Below are 9,794 nucleotides of genomic sequence, written 5' to 3' on the forward strand. Positions count from 1 at the left end.
TCATTTCTTCCCAGTAGTTAGTGCTAGGCTCATCTCATTTCTTCCCAGTAGTTAGTGGTAGGCTCATTTCATTTCTTCACAGTAGTTAGTGGTAGGCTCATTTCATTTCTTCACAGTAGTTAGTGGTAGGCTCATTTCATTTCTTCCCAGTAGTTAGTGGTAGGCTCATTTCATTTCTTCCCAGTAGTTAGTGCTAGCAGTGCTAGGCTCATCTCATTTCTTCCCAGTAGTTAGTGGTAGGCTCATTTCATTTCTTCCCAGTAGTTAGTGCTAGGCTCATCTCATTTCTTCCCAGTAGTTAGTGGTAGGCTCATTTCATTTCTTCACAGTAGTTAGTGGTAGGCTCATCTCATTTCTTCCCAGTAGTTAGTGGTAGGCTCATTTCATTTCTTCACAGTAGTTAGTGGTAGGCTCATCTCATTTCTTCCCAGTAGTTAGTGGTAGGCTCATTTCATTTCTTCACAGTAGTTAGTGGTAGGCTCATTTCATTTCTTCCCAGTAGTTAGTGCTAGGCTCATCTCATTTCTTCCCAGTAGTTAGTGGTAGGCTCATTTCATTTCTTCACAGTAGTTAGTGGTAGGCTCATTTCATTTCTTCACAGTAGTTAGTGGTAGGCTCATTTCATTTCTTCCCAGTAGTTAGTGGTAGGCTCATTTCATTTCTTCCCAGTAGTTAGTGGTAGGCTCATTTCATTTCTTCACAGTAGTTAGTGGTAGGCTCATTTCATTTCTTCCCAGTAGTTAGTGGTAGGCTCATTTCATTTCTTCAGAGTAGTTAGTGGTAGGCTCATTTCATTTCTTCCCAGTAGTTAGTGGTAGGCTCATTTCATTTCTTCCCAGTAGTTAGTGCTAGCAGTGCCAGGCTCATCTCATTTCTTCCCAGTAGTTAGTGGTAGGCTCATTTCATTTCTTCAGAGTAGTTAGTGGTAGGCTCATCTCATTTCTTCCCAGTAGTTAGTGCTAGGCTCATCTCATTTCTTCCCAGTAGTTAGTGCTAGGCTCATCTCATTTCTTCCCAGTAGTTAGTGGTAGTCTCATCTCATTTCTTCCCAGTAGTTAGTGGTAGGCTCATCTCATTTCTTCCCAGTAGTTAGTGGTAGGCTCATCTCATTTCGTCCCAGTAGTTAGTGGTAGTCTCATCTCATTTCTTCCCAGTAGTTAGTGGTAGGCTCATCTCATTTCTTCCCAGTAGTTAGTGGTAGGCTCATCTCATTTCTTCCCAGTAGTTAGTGGTAGGCTCATCTCATTTCTTCCCAGTAGTTAGTGCTAGGCTAATTTAATTTCCTTGTAACGTTCCGCAATGGTGTAGAGCAAACAAACAACTGTATCAATACTCCCAAGATCGAGCTACTTCAGCAGCCTCCTTTATTACTTTCTAAAAGTCATTTCTCAAATGATTTACTTCAACCCAGATCTTCTTCAGTTGACTTTCTGTTTTATGTAGGTCTTGCTGCTCACTTTCAAACATTTTGGACACAACTCTGACTGCGCTTACAATTGTGTACTCAACAAAAAGCAGAACAATATTATCGAGTGTTTCTAATTTTCCTCTAAGTGCTGCAGTTTCCAGGCATTCGTTTCCCTTTGAGGAACACAAAGTCATTTGTGTTAACTGCTTTAGGACATCAAACTATCTGAATCTCATTGCTGTCAGAGAATCATTCCTTGAGGACCACCTTGAGGGCAACAGTTTTAGAGTGTCCTATGCTCTCCCTATTGTGTTCAAGACGCGCCCATCTTGAGATGCTGTGAGCAAAAAAAACACAAACACATTTTGAACCAAGTCATAGTAATCTGCAACGTCTTGAACATAGCTGACGGAATCATTTCAGACTAAGTTTAAGTTTGTGGTTAGCACAGTGAGCATTACCCGAGGGCCTTTGTACTACCCACTCATATTGGAAACACCAGTATAGCTTTAGCCTCGCAGTTTATTTAAGAATAAATTGGGATTATTCATTACTTGGAGCATTTGTTCAGCCAATTCAGCAGTTCTCACACATATGAAAACAAAGAAATGACTCTCTAATTGTTATTTCTTTGGGTATTTCCACATAGGAGATTACTAAGAAAAATTCTAATTTGATAAACTTTTGGTATGTCTTGAGAACAATGAATCAAATACTAAGCATTAGACAGAGACTGACACTATTCCATGATCTCTAGCTTCTAGATCTTTGTTAGAAATCTGCTCTCGTATTCGGTTTCTCCAAATGATTCATTTGCTTGCTTAATATTTAATATTATTTGTTAGTCTGTTTGAATAGATTTCATCTCCTTTTTTTATTCTGTTGTTACAATTTTGTTCCCACTACAGAAAACTACAAAACAATATGATGAGGACTGACCCTATTTTACAAGATCTACTTTGTCGGATCGGATGAAAAGTTTTAAAAAGACATTTTATTAATTCGGATTTTACTTTAATTTACTATAACACTGTCATATGAAAAATTAGTCTGAGTCATATATTGATATTATGTTATGATATTAGGTATTCTAAATACGTCAAATAAAAGAAACAAATAAAGCTTTGAGAAAATTGAATAATTAGCAGATGTGGCGAAATTTTAATTCGTGACCACCATGGCTTTCCATATAGAGTCCCTATAGACCTAATTGTATTGTTACTCCGCCCCCTTCCTTATTTTTCTGTATAACACATCAATATTTTTTAAACCAAACTCTCTCTCTCTCTCTCCCTCTCTCTCTCTCTCTCTCACACACACACACACACACCTCCCATTAATAATAATACGATCAATGGCAACAATAGTCCCCACAAACGTACACTAAGTGCCAGCCACCATGACAATAAACCTGATGGAAAGCAAATATTTACATGAAAGTAATCCAGGCCGTTGGTGCATTGACTCTAGCTGAACACACGGGTTTTTGTTTTAAAACTAATATAAAGTTTCGTGCTGTGTTTCAGATATTTTGAAGGAGCTTTTCAGATCTGAATAGTATTATCTCTTGTGGGCCTCAACTGGTCAAGAGACATGGGCCCAAGTGCAATCAACCCCTTTGCGCCATTGCCGCTTCGTCACAGGCTGTGGGCCCCCCAATGGTTGTAAGCCCGGGTTCATTGTGTTTAAATAACTTTTAAGTCATAGAATGAAAGTCTACAAGTAAACATAAGATCCCCTTTCAGACCTTGCGATCCTTGCGATCAGTAGGGCAGATTATCTAAGGGTTATCGGTTTCTAAGTCTAAAGGTTAACAAGGGTGTTGTGTGGTCAGCACAACGACCAATCGCCTTTACTTTTTTTTCAACACTTCTAGTCGTGCCAAGTTTCTTCCTCAAAAGTTCAGGACCCTCCATGGAGACGTACAGAATAGATCAGAATGGAGAAATGTGCTAGAGCAGGTCAGGGCCCTCCATGGAGACGTACAGAATATATCAGAATGGAGAGTTGTGCTAGAGCAGGTCAGGACCTCCATGGAGGCATACAGGATAGATCAGAATGGAGAGATGTGCTAGAGCAGGTCAGGACCTCCATGGAGACATACAGGATAGATCAGAATGGAGAGATGTGCTAGAGCAGGTCAGGACCTCCATGGAGACATACAGAATAGATCAGAATGGAGAGATGTGCTAGAACAGGTCAGGACCTCCATGGAGACATACAGGATAGATCAGAATGGAGAGTTGTGCTAGAGCAGGTCAGGCCCTCCATGGAGACGTACAGAATAGATCAGAATGGAGAGATGTGCTAGAGCAGGTCAGGGCCCTCCATGGAGACGTACAGAATAGATCAGAATGGAGAGATGTGCTAGAGCAGGTCAGGACCCTCCTTTGGCTGTAACGCCATTGGACGGATGGATGGATGCTGCTCACCACTGCCTGACCATGCGCTCTGGATTGTCTTTCGGTCGTCTCGATAGTCCCGGGTTCAAACCCTGTCAGCTGGAAACCCACGTCGTCCTGCTGGAGGTTAGGACTTTAGGAAGTGAGTTATCTTCAACTCTGAAGGAACATCTGAAACATGTCAAACAAACTGCACAGTAAATCTTGATATATTTCTGGTTGTAACTTAGGTCGTGACGACCTATTATACTCATTGAGCATGAGCACTGTACACCACGGGTATTCTCTCCCTTTCGTTCAATCTCCTAACAATAAAGTTAAAATCCTTCAAGCGACACACAGATGACATTAACGACTTATCTATTTATTAACACAGCGTCATTGACAATGACAAACGGAAACTCCCGGTGTGAAGTTTTACTGGATCCTGACCCACATTTTGAGAGACCCTTTCATTCATGTTACCTTTCCAAACTACCAAACAGGAATTCGTTCACGTTTTCCTTTCATTCAAGTTTAGGTTTGAAAACGCAGACTTGGAGACCTTGAGACATGAGCGCAAGAAGTGCCCCCCTCCCCTTTTTCTTGTCCCATTCACTTCCTCTTATTAAGATAGAGCTCTTCGTGTCCTAGATTTTTTGTTGTTCCGCTTGTTTTGTTTGGGGAGTTTTTTTAAATCGGTCACGATTTTTTTTTTAAACATTTGACATGCGCGTTACCATGTATTGCCACATCCGTTCTCACAGGTTGGTTCAAGACCGGTAATTAGCAAGTGGAAGAGTTTTCTTTCCTTTCTGAAACTTTTCTTCCCACCCTCCCCCCGGCCCTACCTTTTCCAAACCTGCCCGTAAAGACTCAGCAACAAGCACCATTTCCCTTAGATCCGTTGGGATAGATTTCAATTGCCAATATGGCCGACAAGAGCCTCGTTTTCGACTCTCCGAAAAAAAAAATCCATTATTAAGACAAAAACTTCCGCTAATGTTTTGAAACCGGAAAGTGTTTTAAAAAGGGGTGAGGGGGATGGAATTAGGGTGAACTTCTTTCCCACATCGTTTTAACCTGTAATAATGACGTCATTAGAGGCAGATGATACCAGGGAGGAGCGTTCCCATGAGACAACAAAATAGTTAGAATGTAAAACTGAAAAGATAGTAATCAATACAGCCTTGACCTTATTGCCTCGAATATTTAGATTTTCTTTACCAACCAAACAGATTTGAACACATTATATTCTGTATTGTCTTGAAAAAAAGTACCCTACGATTTTCTATAATGTGTGCCGTTACTAGAATATAAAGTGAAATTTAATCACTTCGCTGAACGTCATGGTCAGAAGTATTCTTTAAATGAAAATAAAATAGATCTTATAAATCTTTATCACCAGATAAACTGATACTTTGAGTGAGAAATTCCAGACATGTGTATGGGACTCGTGTGTTATCTGAAGAACTAGATCCGCGAAAAGCTATACGAAACACTTCCAAGTCAAAGAAAGTCATGGATAAATGAAGGCTTTAGTGCTTTGAAAAGCGCAGATATTAGTAGCATGGATAAATGAAGGCTTTAGTGCTTTGAAAAGCGCGGATATTTATAGCATGGATAAATGAAGGCTTTAGTGCTTTGAAAAGCGCGGATATTTATAGCATGGATAAATGAAGGCTTTAGTGCTTTGAAAAGCGCGGATATTTATAGCATGGATAAATGAAGGCTTTAGTGCTTTGAAAAGCGCGGATATTTATAGCATGGATAAATGAAGGCTTTAGTGCTTTGAAAAGCGCGGATATTTATAGCATGGATAAATGAAGGCTTTAGTGCTTTGAAAAGCGCGGATATTAATAGCATGGATAAATGAAGGCTTTAGTGCTTTGAAAAGCGCGGATATTTATAGCATGGATAAATGAAGGCTTTAGTGCTTTGAAAAGCGCGGATATTTATAGCATGGATAAATGAAGGCTTTAGTGCTTTGAAAAGCGCGGATATTAATAGCATGGATAAATGAAGGCTTTAGTGCTTTGAAAAGCGCGGATATTAATAGCATGAATAAATGAAGGCTTTAGTGCTTTGAAAAGCGCGGATATTTATAGCATGGATAAATGAAGGCTTTAGTGCTTTGAAAAGCGCGGATATTTATAGCATGGATAAATGAAGGCTTTAGTGCTTTGAAAAGCGCGGATATTTATAGCATGGATAAATGAAGGCTTTAGTGCTTTGAAAAGCGCGGATATTTATAGCATGGATAAATGAAGGCTTTAGTGCTTTGAAAAGCGCGGATATTAATAGCATGGATAAATGAAGGCTTTAGTGCTTTGAAAAGCGCGGATATTTATAGCATGGATAAATGAAGGCTTTAGTGCTTTGAAAAGCGCGGATATTTATAGCATGGATAAATGAAGGCTTTAGTGCTTTGAAAAGCGCGGATATTTATAGCATGGATAAATGAAGGCTTTAGTGCTTTGAAAAGCGCGGATATTTATAGCAGGGATATTTATAGGCCAGTGCGCATGATGCAATCAAATGCTGAGCTTGCAGAAGTCTTGGAAAAATGTTTTATTGAGTTAATTTCTACAACAACGGATCGTTAATAGCAGAGCGCTGAAATGAAGTGTCTTTGCCTTGGTAGTTTCAAAATATAAATATTATTTTCACAACTAAAAGTTTATCTCAAGCAGAAAAACAAAGAAAAGAAACATTAGCGTTTGCGTGTGTGTGTTTAGATGTGAGCTTTTTTTTTTGTGGCGGGGGGGGGGGCGGAGAGTAGGAAATGTTATCCCAAAAATGTTATAAGCCCCTGGAATGACAACGCATTAAAGTTATGTCTAGAAGCTTAATCCGATTTTCCCAGCGTACACCATTCGTTAAAAAAAAAGAAAAAATAAAAACAAATCGGTATGAACATATTCATAATAAATAAGGTTACAAAGACAGTTTGTGTGGAAACACAAACTCAAAATCGGCCCCCACAGTGGTCCACCCAGGCAGGTAAAAAAGCAAGCTTCAATATTTTCAGAAAGAACATAAAAATGAAATTCTATCAAAGACAAATGACAGAGAAGAATGGAGAAAGAAGGTTGACAGAGCTTGTGTGGTGTCCCAGCGGTCCAGCAGACCAAAGGATAGATTAATGTGAAGTGAAGTGTTCACCTGGCTTAACTAATGTCTTAAAATGAATATCTAATTAATTTAATTGTTTTGTAAAAGGTCAATCTTTTATTCAAATCCTCAAGAAAAAACATTTCCGTAAACAAAAAAAGTCCTTTAGTTAAGTGTTCTATAGCTATAGTATAGAGCGGCAGTTCACGTGATAATATGAAAAACTACTTATTAATTGTTGTTTTAAATTTTGTCCAATTTATATGCATACTAAATAGATTTTTTTTTCTTTAACAAAAAGTAAAAAAAAAATTGTGTGTGTAAATGTAGTATTTAGTATGACAGGACTTACTTAACAATACAAATGTAGAAAACATATTTTTGACAAAAAATCTAAAACCATATGGATATTTGTCGTATACTGAGGAGCCTCCCGTGTTTGTTACTATTAATAGTGAATAGTTGTAAAAGTGGTGTATTTGTATGAAAAAACGGCTTGCATAAATGTTTTTAAAAATTAGATTTTTCGCTTTCAAAAAAGAAAAAAGTAGCTGTTGCATCAGAACTTTGAATGGTCTAAGATATGATGTCGGATTTCCACTATCTTTTCCAGTTTACGAGATCTAAACGGGACGGACGGACGGACAGACATTCCACACAAAACTCTTTCGGGGGCCACTATGAAGTAACTCGTTCAATATTTTGAATAAAAAGCTGTAGCCAAAAGTCCAAAAGTACTATATTTCATCCACCGTACTGTTACGACAAAAAAAAATGTGTTTATATTTTTTAAATCCACTATAAGTTTAAGTTGTTACATAATTTTCGAGATAATGTATATTTGAGCCTAATGGAATACACAAAGCGTGCATTTTATGGAACTGTTAGGTAGGAGGTAAATATAAAGACAATGTAATAAATGATATAAATTCTTTGCGGCTTGTACAAGCGACATCACTCATTCAGATATATAGGAAAAAACTCCCTTGTCCTCATTAATAGGAAAATGACTGAATTGATGCGCCGCTTAGGAGCAATGACAACAAGTTACCGGGCATTTTATATTATATATTAAGAATCACATTTAAACAGAAGTGTTTTTGTGTTTTGTTTTTTTTAAATAGCCAACATTTTTTTTTATAATTATTTAAGACTTGATGATAAGAATTCCGATTTGGAACTGACATTTACAAATGAGGAGAAAAAAGACTAGAAGATGTTCATAATTAAATAATGAAAAAAAAAAAGATGCCAACGGGAGTTTGTGTTTGATACAAACTCATAGGCAGCTGAGCTCCGTATGTCTATTGTTTTGCTAGCAATACAGATCAAAGGGAAAGTTTGAGATTTTGAGCACGACGAATATAACAGTAGATTACAACAACGTTTTTTCAGAAATTTTAGTTTATATATAATGAAAAAAATTATATATATATATATATATATATATATATATATATATATATATATATATATATATAAAATATATATATATATATATATATATATATATATATATATATATATATATATATCCAAATTAATAGTTGTGGTTCTAAAAGCCTTGCACTTGGCTGTTTGTTCACACCTCCATACCCTGGTTTGAACTCCAAGTCTGCATGTGATGGTCTCTCACGATCATTAGTCTACGCTTACACCTTTATGATAAATGTGCGTTTTGGGTGTCACGTTTGCTTTTTTCGACCGAGCGGTCAGTTCCCATCGGTCAGCGGTCAGTGACTCAGTCCTGACAAATCCAACACGTCAGTTTGCAGTTACAGATCAAACTAGACAACATCGCCAGTCTGTCCGTTCAGTCGTCCCATGCACAATGCGCAAATTGCTAGTCCGCATTTATCTGAGTCTTGACAAAACCCCGTTAAAAAAAAGAAGAATCAACGCAGCGCGCACACTCCTAGGAAAACGGCATAGGTGAGGGAGAGAATTCAGGATGGGAAGTTTGGAGAAGCAGGTTTCTCATGGAACGCCACAGTTGGTTGTGTCCCTTTGCAACGTTAGCAACCCTTACATGCTTTTGAGCCGTTAAACAACAGTAGAAAAAAAAAAATCTCTATAGTGTTGATATGCCATGGGGGGAGGTGAAACGTGGCTATAAAAAGAAACGGGTAGCTCCGATTCTTCTCATTGTCCAATGCTGTGGGTCGTTTCACAAACAAGAGAAAATCTCACACTGTGAATGAGACGATGGAGACGAAATGGAGGGGAGAGGGGGAGGGGGGAGAGATTTGAGTAACAAAGAATCTTGTCCATTGTTGAAGGGGTGGATTCTTCTTTTGAAACCTTGTCAACAGGTGGCAATGCTCATCTTCTGGACAGGTAGGTGAATTGAGAAGATGGGGGTGAGGAGGGGGGGGGGGATTGAAATAAAACGGGGGTTGGGGGGGGGGAAGAGTGGGAATTGAGAGGAGGTGTCAGGGGCGGCTTAAAAACATGCAACGTTATATGCGGCCCTTTCATTAGCCTTTCGCTGTCAACGACAATCTCTTTTCATCGCTGGGACGAGAAAAGTTTTTTTCTTCAACATTCACGCAGCAATTCTTTTCTTCCTTTCTGTCAACGCCGTCTTTCTATCTCTTTACATTTGTCCTTGTCTTCTTTGCTTGGAGTGGACACTGGTTTGTCCAAAAAAAAAAAAAAGAAGCTGGACGTGGTCAACGAGGCACCTGAAGGCCAGACAAGATTTGAGGTTGATATGCCCACGTCATTTATTTGAGAAAGACAAAAAATTTGTTTTGAAAGGGGGGGTGAGTGGGCGGAGTTTCAAAAGGTGAAGAGGTTAATTTATTATGTGAACAGAAACAGAAAAAATGGAAAGAAAAAAAACAATGTATCTCTTGCAAGGAAAACAATAAAATAAAACTAAAAGTTAA

This window comes from Biomphalaria glabrata, chromosome 17, assembly GCF_947242115.1.
Source record: "Biomphalaria glabrata chromosome 17, xgBioGlab47.1, whole genome shotgun sequence".
NCBI lineage: Eukaryota > Metazoa > Mollusca > Gastropoda > Planorbidae > Biomphalaria > Biomphalaria glabrata.